Source organism: Schistocerca serialis, chromosome 8, assembly GCF_023864345.2.
Source record: "Schistocerca serialis cubense isolate TAMUIC-IGC-003099 chromosome 8, iqSchSeri2.2, whole genome shotgun sequence".
In the NCBI taxonomy this organism is placed as follows: Eukaryota; Metazoa; Arthropoda; class Insecta; order Orthoptera; family Acrididae; genus Schistocerca; species Schistocerca serialis.
Window position 1 is genome coordinate 109,474,249 of NC_064645.1, and position 19,181 is coordinate 109,493,429.

At 39.0% G+C, this 19,181-nt stretch overlaps 1 long non-coding RNA gene across 1 annotated transcript in view; it reads left to right on the forward strand.

The window, feature by feature from the left end:
- Positions 1–19,181, forward strand: part of LOC126416373 (uncharacterized) — a 2,268,185-nt gene that overhangs the window by 354,004 nt on the left and 1,895,000 nt on the right. The window contains exon 2 of the long non-coding RNA XR_007575440.1: positions 19,044–19,110. This is a non-coding gene — a long non-coding RNA (uncharacterized LOC126416373). The remainder of the gene's footprint in view (positions 1–19,043; positions 19,111–19,181) is intronic.

The window sequence follows — 19,181 nt, forward strand, 5'->3', positions numbered from 1 at the left end:
CGGTAATGGATACTGTGCAACTGCCTGACAATGGCCACTATGCAACTGCCTGACTTCGTCCTGCGTCTTACGCAATCATAGTTCAACCCCTTCTTTCAGCCCCTCTACCACTCTCCCCCACACCTAAAAGTGTCATGTCATAGTGTTTGGACTATAGCCTTCACAGTAATAGAATTTTATTGTTGTTGTTTCGCTCCTCGATCTGAACACTGGTTCGATGCTGCTTCTCAGCTAGTCTATCCAATGCAAGCCAATTCATGGCTCTATAAATAGAGGGTTATTCAAAATGATCTACACACTTTCAAGTGATCGTCAAAAAATGTTTGTATTAAGCATACGTACTGTTAGATTATATGTATAGGAACAGCAATTGATGAAGTATAATATGATTATATGTACAGAAAAAGTAAATAAAGACGTTTCTTGAGGCCTGTTCACAAATGTGTGAACTGTTAGTCACACAGCATACATCCAGTCTGTAGTCCAGTACAGCCCAATCTCGCTCTGAGTGTCCGCATAGATGTCAGTCACAGCTGCTCTGGTACAGGTTCGTAAGCCAACGACGTTATGGGAAAGTGAAGGTGTAAAAATAGTGTCTCTCATGTAACCCCGCAGGTAAAAATCACACGGTCCCAGGTCCGGAGAACGTGGGGGCCATGCCAGCAACTAGAGAATGCCAGCTGATGCACGATTGATCCATTCTCGTAATAGTTCTCTATCCAAAAACTGACGAACATCGTCGTGGAAGAGCAGTGAGGCCCCATCCTGTGTAACCTCCCCACCGCAATTTTTTTAAATGAAAGAAATTATAGCAATACTTAATAGAAATGGGAGCCAAGTGTAACCTCCCCACAAAAATTTTAAAAGAAAATAACGATACTAATTAGAAATGCTGATGGACATGGCTCTATGCGTAACCTGCCTACAATCAAATGTACTGACAATAGCAACAAATGTGAAATTCGCAATCTGATTCAATTATAAATCCTTCAAAAAATTAAAGTCCATTCAGTGACAAGAGAATTCAATTAAACCGAAATATCGGTCTTTGGCCCTGTGTAAAAACAATCAGAATTAAAGTCTTACCTCAGAATAAATGGATGTCACATATCTGCTCTTGTTGTTGCGCACCATTTGGAGGAACTACATTGCAAATAATAATATTCTCCTTTTTTTTTGTAATTCTAGTGAAATTTTTCTTCAAAAGGAAGTGGAATGAAATGGGAAGTACAACGAGATCTTTAGTTCAAAAAAAATTAAACTTTGAGAAAATGCTTTTGAAATAAAAAATTATTATTGGGAGACTTGTTGGAGAATAATTACAATAAATAAAATTTTTCATTATCTAATGATTATATTAATTAACAGTATACCTTATTCCTCATCTTGACCATTGTTGCCGACCGCCTACATCACACAACCGCACTGGGCTGCTACTACTGACCGACCGCTCTGCATGACGACTACAGACTGAGTACTGCTCTCAACTAGACAGAGCTACAGACTCGCAACGACTGACTGACTGCTACTCTGCATAGCGACAACTAACTCGCAAAGACTACTACTGACTGAGAACCGCTCGCAACACTCGCGCGGTCAAGCGCATACTCTCTGGTCACAGATGCTACAATGCCTCGCCATCGCTGCTGCGTTACATACGTGTTTCATAACCCTCCACTCGGGGGGCAAAAATTTGGCAGCGATGGTGAGTCATTTGGACTTGCCAAGCGCGGCAAAATTTTTCTTTAATTAACAAAATCCTACAACTTACAGAATATTTAAATGTTGTGCACACGCACTAAGTACAAAATATATCAGACAAGGACAAAATGTGAATACTAAACATAGTAGCAAATCAGAAAAAAGTATATACAAATTATTTGACAGATAACAAAGTGCACAGGCACTGAAAAAATTCTTTAGCATATTCAGAACAAATAAACAGACTGGCAAAAAATATTATGTTGACAAGTGTACATGCACTGAAAAATGTCTTTAGCATTGTCACAACAAATAAACATAATGGCAAAAAAAAAATTCATGTCCAAAGTGCACATGCACTGAAAAATGTCTTTAGTATTTTCACAACAAATAAACATAATGGCAAACATCATGTCGACCAGTGACATAAGTGTACTCACACTGGAGTTTAGCGAATCGAAAAATGTATAACCTATGAACATAAATGATGTTACCAAAAAAAAATTTTTTTTTTTTATGTGACAAGAATCAGGATAGGAAAGGGAAGGATTGCATCATGGTTGTAGCACTTTAGATTGCACACAGCTGCTCTGAAAGTCCATATCTTTCCACAGTAGTACAACACCAAGTGACACAACTTGAAGTTCTTTTCCCATCAGAATTTATCAGTGTAGCCAAGACACTGAACTGTCGTAGTAATGTTCCATGTTTTCATTTTGGCAGTACATTAGGTACACCAAACAGTGGGACCATAATAATGTCTTCATCGCTCATGGTGGTGGACAGCATGTCGTGTCAACACCACACTCTTACAAGGCACACCAACGTAGAATTAGTGCAAAACCAAATATAGTGCTCCATGATCACTGGGATAAACAGGACAAATGGACATTGCAGTAATTCAGGGTAGTCAGCTTATGAGGTGAAGGACATCAAGTCACATAATATTGACAATTACAGTCTTCATTGATAGTTCGTGGCATTCATAGCCCAGTTATTGAACATTTCTGTACCAAGTATGTAGTATTACAGAAAAATGTTCATTAATTGTTTTACACAGAATCAGTAGCCTTCTTTTCCTGGTTACAAAGCATTATGAAATAATCGCATTCTTTTCAGTTACAGAGTATAATCAAGAATCATTAACCTTCTCCTAATTACAGTTAATTAATCATTTGTCTTTAATTAATCATTTGTCTAATTACAGTTAATTAATCATTTGTATAATTACAGTTAATTAATCATTTGTCGTTAATTAATCATTTGTCTAATTACAGTTAATTAATCATTTGTCGTTAATTAATCATTTGTCTAATTACAGTTAATTAATTAATCATTTGTCATTTCAATATACTAAGAATTATTAGCCTTAATTAATTACAAAGCATTATTAAACAGTACCATAGTTAATTAATTATGTGTCATTCCAATCTATTAAGAATCATTAGTCTTTTCCTAATTACAAAGCATTATGAAACAGTCACATTCATTTCCAACAACAAAGTATCAACATTGAAAACAAGAGTTAATTAATGGCATAATTAATAACAATTCGTGGAGTGACATTAATTATTGGCACTCAGTGGCCATCAAGTATTGAATAGAATAAAACATAGTTCATCATTCAGTATTATTCAGATCATTACAAAGTCATTATTAAAAATCAGTTAATTACAGTCAAATCATTAGTAGTCACAGGCATTACAATAAACAGTGGCAGTTATTAGCTAGTGACAAAGCATTATTTTGAATATAGTCTCATTAAGAGGTCATTACTCGAGTGACATGCTATTCAGAGTTGATCAGTATTATTCAGAATTATCATAAACTAGTGACATTATGTGGGACTGGTAATACATTTTTTTGGTAGCAATGCATTGCGTTGGGATCGATAATTAATTGCTGAGGCATAATACTTTTTGCTTTTGACCTATTGCTGCAAATGAGGATAGGTAACGTCATTCGTCATGAGTCAGCTGTAGCAAGATTATGTAACAAGGCAGTACATGTGATCACATTTATAAATGATAAACACAAATGGGTAAAAAATATAAAAATGCAAGTACTAGAACACGTATAATAAGTAACAGGTTTAGTAAGTGTCATGAAAAACTTCTCCTGGAAAAAAAATACAAAAACGGATTATTGACCTGAAAGAAGAAACGCACACTATGCTGAAAAGTAGTGAACTTCGAATTAACAAGTAGTGAAATGTGTATAAAATGTGTTCCATAGCTGTCCTTTCCAAAACTTTGCGTCATCCTACTATGCAATGTAACACCTGCTGTCAAAGCAAACTGCAACAAATACTTAAATAACTACGTAGCATAAATACATTACTTCAACATTATCCTCATCTGTAAAGAAAAAAAAAACTTCATTATCCATATCATCATAACTTCATCATTATCATCACCTGTAAAGAAAAACTTCATTATTCATAATACCATTTCCTTCATCATTATTCATCAGTATTCACTATCATCTGCAAAAAATCACTTCATTACTCATTACCTAACTATTCCTTATCTCTAGCATATTTCATCACTAAAACTAAGATGTGAAGTTCTCTCTGACAGCCTGCATCAATCACCTTGTAATCTGAAAGAAAAAATTAGTTAAGACTGCTATTCTGTGATGAGTATAGTATAGTCTTGTTAATGCTTGTTAATCCTGATCCATTTACCCTTCCTCATAAAGTTATCGCATCTCCTTTCGTTTATTCCGTAGGTGAAATTCCCATTCCTGTTGAATTTATTTCTTACATACATCATTTCTTTCTGAAATTGATGAACAGAGATTAATGTCTTGCATTTAAATCATATACCCACTAAATAATGACTGGTTTATGGTGACACAATTAACCATACAGCATAACATGACAGAAAACGTAATATGTCCAAGACATTGACAGTGTTCGGATGCGAAAAAATGTACACAGAATAATACAATGCAGTAGCAAAAAAATGTGAAACAGTCACGATGTTGAGATGTCATAAGGCAAAAAAAAAATGTCAAAGTCGACTGGTGTGTGTTATATCTTAACTATTTCATAGTGCATACAAACAAAACTGGAGTACAGTCATATACACAAAAAAATGGAAAATGTGCACGGTCTGATGTGTAACGACAAGAAAAGCGACCTGCTAACCTTACCTTGCCGGGCACTTGCCAAGAAAAAATATACGATAATCATCAATAAGTAGTCACATAAATATAATTGCAGAAATAGTCGTAAATGTGTAAATTCATCTGGAAAAATATGCATGGTCTGATGTGTAACGACAAGAAGAGCGACCTGCTAACCTTACCTTGCCGGGCACTTGCCAAGAAAAAAAATACGATAATCATCAATAATTAGTCAGGTGAATTAATTGCATTAGTAAATGGCATCATAGTGTGTTGAATCATACAGTGGTTTCACTCAATAAACGGTTTAATGTTTGAGATATGGTGATTGCCTTTCGATTTTCTGGTTCTCAAAGTTTCGACGTGTACAACATTGGGGTGAGGGATGCTGCGAATCCGATACGGACCTGCGTATAGAAGTTCAAATTTACTGCACTTACCTTTTAATTTGCTGGATAAATAGTGTGTACGTACTAATATCTTCTGTCCAACGTGAAAGTCGCGGCGTGTACAAACCTGTTTTTGCTGTCTTCTCCGGCGCTCTGCGGCACGTTTGATGTTGTTCAGCGCAATGTCAATTATTTCGTGGTGTCGTAGGCGACGATTTTTGGGGAATTCTATTAATTCTTTAATTTTGTTCGGTGGTTCAACGTTTTTCAGTATAACAGTCGGAGATAGCATAGTGGATTCATTTGGAATGGAATTAATTACATCTTGGAATGAGAGTATGTGTGTATCCCAATCAATATGTCTTTTGTGGCAGTATATTCTGCACAGCTTACCAATTTCCTTCATTAATCTTTCACAAGGGTTCGAAGAAGCGTGGTACTTGGATATATAGATCGGAGAAATGTTTCTAGCTCGTAACATGCGTGTCCATACACTACTACGAAATTGAGATCCATTATCAGAAATTACTTTCATTACATGCCCTACATGAAATAGAAAATGTTTTACAAATGCTTTCGAAACAGTTTTAGCAGTAGCTTTGCGTAACGGAGTGAAAGTAACAAATTTTGAAGTGAGCTCAACAGCGACAAAAATGTAGCAAAAACCTCTGTTAGTTCTCGGAATCGGACCAAAAATATCTACTGCGGCCATGTGTCTTAATTTCACAGGTATAATGGGATATAAAGGAGGAATATGTGAAGTGGTGTCTGATTTAGCTTTCTGGCAAATTTTACAAGACGCTAAAACTCGTCGTATACGTTTTTCCATGTTGGTAAAATAACAGTTCTGTCTCAGTATAAGAAAACATTTTCGTGCTCCGTAATGTGCGTAACTTAAATGAGTGTACCAAATTAGTTTGTTAACCAGTTCGTCAGGAATGCATAATAACCAAATGTTGCTGTCAGGATGAGAGCGGCGAAACAGAATGTCATTGCGTACAGTGTAGTGGTTTCTAATCGTAACATTTTTCTTATCTTGCCAAAGCTGTTTAATTTCTTTCCACACATTGTCTTTGTTTTGTTCTTGTGCTATGTCCTGTAATGACGATGAAATAAAATTTTCAAATGCAACTTGCTGAATGTACATGACACCGAAATTTGCTTTGCAGAAGTGGGTTGCTACGTCTTGCTGATTGTTGCTGAGAGAACGCGATAGTGCGTCTGCTATAACATTTTGTGTGCCGGGAATGTGAACAATCGTAAAATTAAATTCCTGTAAATACAGCTTCCATCTACTTAATCTATCGTGAGTGAATTTGGCTGAAAGCAAAAATTGTATGGCTCTATGGTCAGTGTAAACGGTGGTGTGTCTGCCATAAAGAAAATGCCTAAATCTCGTGAAAGCCCATACAACACATAATGTTTCAAGTTCTGTGACGGAATAATTTCGTTCAGCAGGTGACAAAATGCGACTTGCAAATGCGATGTTTTTAATTACTGTAGAACCATCTTCTTCAATTTCCTGAAAAATATGTACACCTAAAGCGGTGTTAGAGCTGTCAGTGGCAATGGAAAAATTTCTGGTGAGATCTGGGTGCGATAAAAGTAGAGCATTCAATAAAGCATGTTTCAAATAACATTCTCGTGAACAAAATTCTGCGTGTCAAAAGTAATGTTTGCGTTACTGTAGTATGCAATCTGTGCTGTATCTGGTTAAATTCTATCGTTCGTCCTGTTATTTACGGGAGGATGCTGTGGCATATCCACTATATGAACTGTTCTGTTATTTCTTACTGACGTGTTACGCTATGGATGACACCTATTGTCTGTTCCATTCATGATTATTTGTTGTTGCTGATGTTGTTGCTGCTCATAAGATCGACTGTTATTAAATGTACGCTGAAAATTGTGCTCATCATTCTTTTTACGTCTGTCCTAATAATCATTCCTATACGGTGTATTGCGATAGGAATTGAAATAGAGTGTTGTCTGTACGTAGTTATTTCTTTGCTGCCATGCGTTACTATTTGTTGGAGCTGAGACTATACATGCACGCGGCGAAACATTAAAGTTTGGTTGACCTTGTAGACTGCATTGTTGGTTAGGTATGCTAAGCGGCTGACTTTCATGCTATTGTGGTGAAAAACATCTATTGTTACAAAAATATGGTTCCGACTGCTCAAAATTTTATACATACTGATGATTACGATTTTATCTGTAATTAAAATTACGGCGGTACTGGAGTGCCTACTGAAAATTGTCACATTCGGTAAAAGATTTGTCGTATCCGGTTTTCATTACATACATTTCTTAATACTAGGTAGAGCAATAGTTAAAGAGCAGTTTGGATAGATATAAAGGATAGTAGAAGAGAAGGCAGCAGTGCAGAAAACTAAAGATGAAACAGCACTACTACAGCTCGGGGCCCTATGCTCGCTACGGCACATATTCATTAAAGCGTAATGAATCCCCTGAGGTCTATTACGCACTGCAAATAAATTTCAGCTTTTGTGTTATAGGCAATGGCGGTAAAATTCCAAAAGTAAATCGCTGTATTCTTGCTAATTCCAGTTTCTGCATAATACGTAATGCTGATGAAAATACAATAGCAAATTGTCGCCTCTGGTTCAAAGCTAGTTTCTGCATTACGGGTAATAGCGGTGAATGTACAAAGATAAATTGTCGTATACAGTGCAAATCGTGTACCTGTACGCTGTCATTATTAAATTCCTTACATTTTCTTACAAATGCAAATTGCTCGAAATCTACGTTCTCGTCACTCAATTTGATAACACGTTCAGGTTTGTGTGTGAATCTGATCGTCTGTGTCATTTCGGATTTCAAGTTGCATAGCTTTTCAGATTTTAAGTCGCGTGCCTTTTCGGATTTTACTTCGCGTAGTCTCTGTAAATTATTCACATTATACACGCTGCGTGTGTCAGACTCATGTTCATAAAGTGGCGTCTGTTGTGGCATGTTATTAACTGAAATGTTTTTCATCTCTGTTACTTCTTGTTGTAAATTTGATAACTTCCGACGTAACGTGTTGTTAGATGAATCGATTTCATTAATTGTCTGCTGTAAATTTTGAAATTCAGGTGTTTGGATAAAAGAAACCGGTGCAGTATCGTCTGATTTATTGTCATTAGTGTTTTCGATAGCATCAATACGACTGGCCAATTCATCACATTTTTCAGTCAATATTTTAACCTGATCATCGGTTTTAGAATCAGACGCATTAATCTGTTTTTGCAACTTGCGCGTAGTTTCGCTCAGTTTTTTAACATCAGCTTTGATGACATCGCAATCCTGTGTTAGATCTAGTTGTTCGAATCTATCTGTCACTGTTTGAATATTTACTGTGTGAGTATCTGTTTTTGATTTTAGGTCAGAAATTTCATCCCGTAATTCCGCGTTCAATTGTTCTATGGTATTAATTTTGTCGGACACTGTAGTAATATTATTGTCTACATACGTCTTCGCTTTCGCGAATATTTTACGTTTGTCCTCTTGTCTTTGTGCAGTGATTGTTTCCATGACTTGTCGTTTTACTTTGTTTTGATCTTGAATAAATCTGCGGAAACGCGTATCACTGTTCTGTATGTGCTGACTAAAGCGCTCGTTAATCTGAGTGTTCTGCTGTTCGAATTTCGCGTCTATCTTTGCGTCCATAGTGCGCGAAAGTTCTACCGTCATTGCTTTAAACTCGTCCCGTAATTGTGCAGCTTTTTCAGAGCATTGTTTAGCGACTCCGCTAATTTCGTCTCTGAGTGTTTCTGTTGCGACTGTTTGCATTTCTCTTAATTCTTGCGCAACAGATTTAATTTCTTCGCTGTTTTTTTGTGAACACGCCTCAATTTCCGCGCGCAACTGTTCCTTAGTGTCATGGCACTGCGCGGCAACCGCACTAATTTGTTCACTAAGCTGCTTGAGGTTTTCATTCTGTTGTTTGTTATCTTCCCTAAGTTGTCTGAAATCTTCACTCTGTTTGTCTAATTTTTTATTCTGTTGTTTATTATCTTCCCTAAGTTGTAGCAGTATTGCCATAATTGGATCCGAGCCAAAATTACCATTTCTATTATCTGTACTGTTCAATAGTGGATCTGGAATTGTTTCACTTTCTGTAACCATTTGGTCATTTTGAAATTTACAAAAAGGTTTGTCAGTCAAATGTATACTATCAGTCATTGTTTCGGAATTAAATACATCTGTCCTACTTTGTGTGATCTGTTCATTTTCATTAGACAGATTTGACTGTACATTACTTGAATTTTCCAAATCGGGTGTGTTAAGCTCTACAGCGCTCATTACCATGGAGCATTCTGCGTCATCAATTGTCGTCAAGTTAACAGACGAGACAATTGTGTTCGTTTGTTCATCATTAAGGTGAAAGTCATCATTAGTGGTTGGAATGCACTGATTGTTAGTGAACGCAGGATTGTCATCATTACGTTGCGTATCACAATTACTATCGGTCACGTTGTTTAAGTCGGTAATTTCATTCACAATACTTCGCGATACACTATTCACAGTCTTTCGCGGCATTTTTACAATAGTCAAAATTTTTCACAAAACAAATAAGCACAATGCAAAAGCAACACACAAATACAACAAAGCAGCAAATTGCCGTTGACCTGTAGAAAGAAAGTCACAATATTATTAAAAGCGTTGCGCCAAATCCTAATTATCTAAGCAAATAAGAGCAGATATCTGACTGTCGCTCAAAAGACTCTCAACGAAATACGATCCTGGACTGGGTGTCGCCAAGTGTAACCTCCCCACCGCAATTTTTTTAAATGAAAGAAATTATAGCAATACTTAATAGAAATGGGAGCCAAGTGTAACCTCCCCACAAAAATTTTAAAAGAAAATAACGATACTAATTAGAAATGCTGATGGACATGGCTCTATGCGTAACCTGCCTACAATCAAATGTACTGACAATAGCAACAAATGTGAAATTCGCAATCTGACTCAATTATAAATCCTTCAAAAAATTAAAGTCCATTCAGTGACAAGAGAATTCAATTAAACCGAAATATCGGTCTTTGGCCCTGTGTAAAAACAATCAGAATTAAAGTCTTACCTCAGAATAAATGGATGTCACATATCTGCTCTTGTTGTTGCGCACCATTTGGAGGAACTACATTGCAAATAATAATATTCTCCTTTTTTTTTGTAATTCTAGTGAAATTTTTCTTCAAAAGGAAGTGGAATGAAATGGGAAGTACAACGAGATCTTTAGTTCAAAAAAAATTAAACTTTGAGAAAATGCTTTTGAAATAAAAAATTATTATTGGGAGACTTGTTGGAGAATAATTACAATAAATAAAATTTTTCATTATCTAATGATTATATTAATTAACAGTATACCTTATTCCTCATCTTGACCATTGTTGCCGACCGCCTACATCACACAACCGCACTGGGCTGCTACTACTGACCGACCGCTCTGCATGACGACTACAGACTGAGTACTGCTCTCAACTAGACAGAGCTACAGACTCGCAACGACTGACTGACTGCTACTCTGCATAGCGACAACTAACTCGCAAAGACTACTACTGACTGAGAACCGCTCGCAACACTCGCGCGGTCAAGCGCATACTCTCTGGTCACAGATGCTACAATGCCTCGCCATCGCTGCTGCGTTACATACGTGTTTCACCTGTTGAGAAATGAAATTATTGCTGTACACTTGCAATTGCGGCACGAAATACAAAAACGCCTTCTCCATTGTTCGATATCGTCACAGATATACACTACTGGCCATTAAAATTGCTGCACCACGATGATGACGTGCTACAGACGCGAAATTTAATCGACAGAAATAAGATGATGTGATATGCAAATGATTAGCTTTTCAGAGCATTCACACAAGGTTGGCGCCGGTGGCGACACCTACAACGTGCTGACATGAGTAAAGTTTCCAATCGATTTCTCATACGCAAACAGCAGTTAACCGGCGTTGCCTGGTGAAACGTTGTTGTGATGTCTCGTGTAAGGAGGAGAAATGCGAACCATCACGTTTCCGACTTTGATAAAGGTCGGATTGTAGCCTATCGAGATTGCGGTTTATCGTATCGCGACATTGCTGCTCGCGTTGGTCGAGAGCCAATGACTGCTAGCAGAATATGGAATCAGTGGTTTCAGGAGGGTAATACGGAACGCCGCGCTGGATCCCAACGGCCTCGTATCACTAGCAGTCGAGGAGACAGGCATCTTATCCGAATGGCTGTAACGGATAGTGCAGCCACCTTTCGATCCCTGAGTCAACAGATGGGGACGTTTCCAAGACAACAACCATCTGCACGAACAGTTCGACGACGTTTGCAGCAACGTGGACTATCAGCTCGGAGACCACGGCTGCGGTTACCCTTGACGCTGCATCACTGACAGGAGCGCCTGTGATGGTGTACTCAACGACGAACCTGGGTGCACGAATGGCAAAACGTCATTTTTTCGGACGAATCCAGGTTCTGTTTACAGCATCATGACGATCGCATCAGTATTGGTGACATCGCAGGGAACGCAAATTGGAAGCGTGTATTCGTCATCGCCACACTGGCGTATCACCTGGCGTGATGGTATGTGGTGCCACACGTCTCGGTCACCTCTTGTTCGCATTGACGGCACTTTGAACAGTGGACGTTACATTTCAGATGTGTTACGACCCGTGGCTCTACCCGTCATTCGACACCTGCGAAACCCTACATTTCAGCAGGATAATGCACGAGCGCATGTTCCAGGTCCTGTACGGGCCTTTCTGGATACAGAAAATGTTCGACTGCTGCCCTGGCCAGTACATTCTCCAGATCTCTCATGAAGTGAAAACGTCTGGTCAATGGTGGCCGAGCAACTTGCTCGTCAAAATACGCCAGTCACTACTCTTGACGAACTTTGGTATCGTGTTGAAGCTACATGGGCAGCTGTACCTGTACACGTCATCCATGCTCTGTTTGACTCAATGCCCAGGCGTATCGAGGCCGTTATTACAGCCAGAGGTGTTTGTTCTGGGTACTGATTTCTCAGGATCTATGCACCCAAATTGCGTGAAAATGTAATCACATGTCAGTTCTAGTAAAATATATTTGTCCAATGAATACCCGTTTATCATCTGTATTTCTTCTTGGTGTAGCAATTTCAATAGCCTGTAGTGTATAATAATACACTCAGGTGATAAAGGGCATTGAATAGCGATATGCACGTGTCCAGTGTGCGAAAGCATCGCATACGCAAGGTGTAGAAGGACAGTGCATTGAGGAAGGGCGGTGGGCTGTCATTCGTACTCAGGTGACTCATGTGACACGGTTTCCGACGTGGTTATGGCTCCACAACGGGAATCAACAGACTCTGAACGCGGAATGGTAGTCGGAGCTAGACGCATGGGACATTCCATTTCGAAAATCGTTACAGAGTTGAATGTTCCGAGATCCACAGTGTCATGAGCGTTCCGAGAATACCAAATTTCTAGCATTACATATCACCACGGATAACGCAGTGGCTGACGGCCTTCATTCAACGACCAGGAGCAGCGGCGTTTGCGTAGGGTTGTCAGTGGTAACAAGCAAGGAAGACTGCGTGAAACAACGGCAGAAATCAATGTGTAACGGACGGCGAACGAATCGTTAGTACAGTGAGGCGAGATTTTTCGCTAATGGGCAGATGACCGTCTCGAGTGTCTTTGCTAACAGTGCGACATCACGTGAAGCGACTTTTCTGGGCTCGAGACCATATCGGTTGAACCTTAGACGAATGGGAAACCATGGCCTGGCCAGATGAGTCCCGAGTTGATAACAACGGATAAATGGTTCAAATGGCTCTGAGCACTATGGAACTTAACTGCTGAGGTCAACAGTGCCCTTGAACTTATAACTACTTAAACCTAACTAACCTAAGGACATCACACACATCCACGCCTGAGTCAGTATTCGAACCTGGGACCGTAGCGGCCGCGCGGCTCCAGACTGTAACGCCTGGAACCAATCGGCCGCTCAAGCCTGCGTAACAGCGGGTAGTACGCCTCGAGTGTTGTGCAAACTGCGTGAAGGCTCGGGAACAGGTTGTCAATAAGACGCTGTGCTTGTTGGCGGTGTCTCCATAATGATGTGAGCTGTGTTTGCATCCAATGGACTGCATCCTCTGGTACAAAAGAACTGATCACTGGCTGGAAATGGCTTTGTTAGGATACTTGGAGACTTCATGTTCCCAAACAACGATGTAGTTTTTAAGGATCACAAAGCGCCATGTCGCCGAGCCACAATTGTTCGCTATTGATCTGAAGAACATTCTGGTCAATTCGAGCTAATAATTGGCCATCCAGATCGCCCGATAAGAATGCCATCGAACATTTTTGGGACATAATCGAGAGGTCAGTTCATGCACAAAATCATGCACTGGCAACACTTCTGCAGTTACGGATGGCTGTAGAGGCAGCATGGCTCATTATTTCTGCAGGGGGCTTCCAACGACTTGTTGCGTCAATGCTACTTGGAGCTGCTTCTCTACGCCGAACATAAGGACGTCCGATCATTATTAGCAAGTCTCCCATGACTTTTGTCACCTCAGTGTGTAATTGCCATATCTCAATACAACGATTTTTACAATCCGTTGAAAGTGTCGACATCATTATGGCCGGCTGCTGTGGCCGAGCGGTTCTAGGCGCTTCAGTTCGGAACCACGCTGCTGCTAGGTCGCCGGTTCGAATCCTGCCTCGGGGCTTAGGCTAGTTAGGTTTATGTAGTTCTAAGTCTAGGGGACTGATGACCTCATATGTCAAGTCCCATACTGCTTAGAGCCATTTGAACCATCTGAACATCATTTTGAATATCCCTGGTGCGACCGGCACAGTTGTTTTATAAAGAATATTTTCGTAAGACAGTCATTGGTTTATATCCCAGTTCGGCAGACTATTTTTGGTTGCTCCAGGCTAAAAAGATTTACTGCTTTAATCCTGAAAGTTAGACGCAGTGTGTACCTGTTAAATTAATGGATACAGCAATTGTTTAGTTGCTTTAGGTTTTTGGACTGTGTATCATGTATGTGAGCCAATGAGAAGAAGAATGTCCACTGATCAGTGACGCAGTCTTCAAACGAAGAGTTATGATAGACGCTTACAAGTAAGGACGATTCATTATTCTTTGCAGTCCTCATTCATTTTGCACCTGTTTGCAGTAGTTAAGTCTTGTTTTTCCTTTGTAAAAATCTTAGATAGTCTGCTAATAGATGGTGTTAACAATATTTCGCGTCATGTTAGGTTAAATTGTTGAGGTGACAACAGCCACAGGCTCCGACATAATACTAAAATGGAAGCTAGGCCTAGGATAAAAGGATACGAAAAAATCGTTTATATATTTCTGTAGGTGATTCACCTGGCAAGATTAAGGGCTTCAGACAACGGCTTACATCTAACCATACACCTTTATAGAATTACAGTTGGAATACAGTTAGTACATGACTACATATAAAAATAATGAAACTTATAATAATTAATAATGTTATTAACGTCGTTTTAAGTGATTTTCGTCTTATATGACAGACCAGTCGCATAGCAGTAATAAAAATGCGTGGCAAAATCGAATCTGGAGAGGTGGTTGAAAGGTTCGAGGAAGAGTGAGAAAAAAATAAGATAAAGTTTTCAGATGAGATGCGGAGGAAAAAAATAGAACAGGTATAGGAATGGTGAGGGAATTTGGGGTAGTAGCAATCACAGAAATACTAGTTCACATTTTGACATGGCAAGACGTTAAAGTATACCGAGGGGGAACCTACGCCGATCGAAACAGGTAATGCATTCATCTGCTCTTCGAAGTAGAGCTTTTATCAGACGTACATTGCTAGGAAGTTTGTTCCAGAGTAGACCTTAGTACGCCTTTAACGGAACAGGAGAAAGATGTAGTTTTATGAATCGGCAGAGGCAAGATGCAGGATGTTTCAGATCTTTTTTGCAGTTATGAAATGACACAACCAAAGAAAAACAACTTAAAATTCCATTCAGATCAGCATGCTGCTGCCGGTATCTATGTCTATCTCGCAAAAAGAGAGATCCTGGACCCCAAGAGCTAATGTTCGAATTACAACTTAGACCTATTTAATAATGCTGTGGATGGATCAAAGTGTTTAAGAGGCCTGCCTGAATGGTCTCCTGGATAAACAGTTTTTACCACAAGAAAATGCTCTGAGCAAGCATCTGGCTGCGAAATGTTCCACTGCTGCATCGAGTTTGAAATTAACCAACTTCCTGCCGAATACTATGGCGCTAGTCTTAATGTACGGTGGGAACTGCTTGTGTTATCCGTTAACACAGCTCGTCATCGTTTCCCGGAAGTGGAGAAAAAAAACACTGCCTTTAATCTTACAGCACACACAGAAAAGTCCACTGGGGTTAAATCAGTTGATCGTGATGGTCAGCATATTGTTCCACCACGCTCAATCCAAGTCGGCATATTCCTACAGAGAGATGCGACAAGTTCACGATGATAATGTAGTGGCGCTCCATCTTGCTTAAAATAATGTTCAAGCATGTTCTGGTACGATATGGCAGTTAAAGCTGACTCGGAATAAATGACAGGGCTGTAAATCGTGCTTCACATTATAGCGCAAAAAATCTTTACCTTAGGCTAGTCCCGTAGATGTTCGATTACGTGTCGTAGTTTGTGCCCACACTATATCCGAACATTATGCCGGGCACTAACGCAGGTACGGAAGGCGGCTTCATCATTGAGCACAATTTTATTAAGAAATTCATCTTCAGTCTGCATTTTGTTAAACATTTCTACTAAAATTCAGCTCGTTTTTCTTTGTCACTTTCTCTTAGAGCTTGCAACAGTGCCCACTTGTAAGGTTTGAGTGACAGGCGTTTCCGTAATACCTTTCACACTGTAACAGTAACCATATATTCATTTCTGAGCTGCAATGTCTCGTTGATTTACCTAGGTTGCGAATCTGCTGAACTTGTTTATTCGCTACTTGAGAGACTGCTGGCCGGCCCTGACACTATGTCCTACGTGATACACAGCCAATTTTGTGGAACGATTGCACCAATTAATAACAATTGGTCTTCGAGGTGGTGCTTGCGTCATTTAGTCCTGAATTATCTCTGAACTGTAGTAGCGGATTTGGATTCGTGAAATCGTAAGTAACACTGCGCACGGTTTCACGGTTATACGCGACTCCATGATTGTTGGAATAATTCATTCGCGCATGCCACCTAGCGGGAACGTCGGGAACTAACATTGTTAGGAGGGAATAAAACTTGAAGATATACTGCATTCAGCGCTGTATCACACATTCATGTAAATTATTTATCTTTGTGACAGTTAAAGTTCACTTTTCTATAACTAATTTACAAACACCTCGTATAAAATATCTTTTCAGGCAGAGTCTCATATTTACTACCATTTTCTAGAACCCTGAAGCAGAAACAGGCCCTCTGGTCGTGGGGAAACTGCATGGGAAATTAACTGCGTCACTTTGGGAGAGGAAAGGGTTACTTTTCGCCGTAAATCTGTTTTGGCTGTCGTAACACGTTTGAACGGCCATATTGCGCAGATATTCATAAAAACACTTCGCTTAGCTCGTCAGGAGGGGAATTCATGCAATCAGGTATTCGTTTGCTGCAAATCTGGTTATGAGATGTTTTATTCATAACGCCGTAGACGTCACCGTAAATACGGGCTCTCGAATCGACTTCCCTTTTCACTTGTAGCCCCGTTTTACAGCAGAGCAAACTAAACCTACACCGTCTTTTCACGTTAAGAATACGCAGCGGTTAACTTAATACAGCAAAATCGAGATTTCTGCCGTCGTGCCGCCCAGTGTTCCAGAATTCCTCTCGATTGTCTTTTGCATTTCTAAGTGGAACCAGTGTTTAATTTTCTTTTCAGCGTGTTAAATGTACGTATCTGTGAAATTCCCTTAAAGTCGTTACGGATTCAGGTGCAGGGACGTAACGTCTTGTGGAACTCATTCGTGGAAAGTTTCCTACCTTTAACTTCGGTCTCGCGAAGAAAAAGTCACAATGACATTCTATCAATGTGCAATAAGCGTTCGAGACTTTTGGTTTCTAAGAGATAAAGGGAAACTGAGGCGCACGAAATTTCCAATTACAATTTGTGGCTTCAGGCAACTAATGTAACATTACTAGCGATGTTTTGCTCGTGTTATGCACATTTGCTATGTTGTGTTTACCAGCAATACGTTCACTGCTAAAAAATATTGCCACTGTATAGTTTTCATAATTTATTTAACTTGTCTACACCATGTGAACTATTTCTGAAGCGGTCATTAAGGCACAATTTTCCTTTGTGTCAGTAACTTTGATGGATGACACATCGCTAAACCGGGTTATTCCTGAGGATGAATCAGTGCGTATTCGTAATTACCTATCCACTTGGACTAGCCACTTTTTCTTCTCAAAGAAACCATCATTCAAAAATTCTTCATTGCATCAAGCAGATCAACAGTGTGCAAATAGAATTTATTTAATAAATGTACAGAGAAGGAAAAAAGTTTCATGCAAGATTTGTGCAGTGTAACTGCAACACTACTGGCACACAAATTGTCAGAAATACTTTTGTAAAACTGAATGCTCGCTCCTGGACCGGTACATGTCTCTGGAAAATAAATTCAGCAATAATGCGATAAAACTTGCAGCATAGGGATTCTGAATATCAACAGTCATAAGAAGTACAGATTTCATTTCCAGAGGATCTCACATAGGTGTTTAATGAAAGCAACATGTTATATTAACAAGTATCTTCATTACATGCTTAAGATATTCAAACTAGAGAAGTGCATTACGCGTGATGATACAAGGAAGACATGAAAATTGTTTCACTTTCAGCTTCTTTACGCGTTAACAACTCTCCATGCTGCACTTTCTAGCACTGCTCGGCTATCATATAACATCACAATATACACGTATGTCGGGATGTATTTATGTGTGTCATCCACGTATAATTGCTAATCAGAATATAAATTATATTTTCAAGTTTTTATGGATAAAATCTTTTCAGTGTGTATGACAAATATTCCAAAAGGAATTATCTCCATAGTGCCAGATTTCTGAATTGAGTTGTGAAACAACCAATGTTCCTCAGTCTATCAAAATATACACTGTCATATTTTCATCTAGATCTCCATGTATACTCCACATATCACCTTACCGACTGTGTCGGAGGGCACTTCTGGTACCACTGCTTTCTGCTCCCCTCTGTGTATGTGAAACGACTGTCGATAAACTTGAAACGAAACAACTGTGGCCTCGTGAACGTTGCTACCGGTGTAGCACACGCAATGGTAGTTGCTGACGTTAGGAAAGCTATAAGCACTATCTTAGAATGACACGTATTACTGGAACCGTTTGACATTGACTTTTACAAATTTAGTAGAGTCCTTGAAGAGATATCACATAAGAGATATCACATAATTTACAGAAGTAGCCTATCATGTTATCATTTCTGGTTTGTATTTCATTGTAAACAAAATCTAAGAAACATTTATTTCTAATATTATTATGTTGATTACTTAAGTTTCTTGAAAGTATTTTTTGCCTTTGCGTTCAGTTTTAACGGAAATGGGGCATGATTGTAGTACAGTACAATTTTTGTTCCAAACATATAATATATTGGAAATCCATCGTAAGTAATTAGTTTGCTGCAGCTTAAGGACAAAATAAAAGGTAACATAGGTATCAACAATTGGGGAACGAAATGCCATACATTCCATTCTCGGCATTTCGAAAGTTTATAAATCAGTTATTGTTGTGATTGTGCTGACGACGATCATTTTTTTTTCTAATGAACTTAAATTTGTGCGTTCCAGGTGATAGCATGTGGTGAGCTCGCTTCCAGATCTGTGTTTACAATAGCGCCGGTGGCAACGCCCTGAGGTATTTAGAAATGTATTTCATACTTTCCTTGAAAACTTTTATTACAAACTTATGAACTTTCTACAATTACT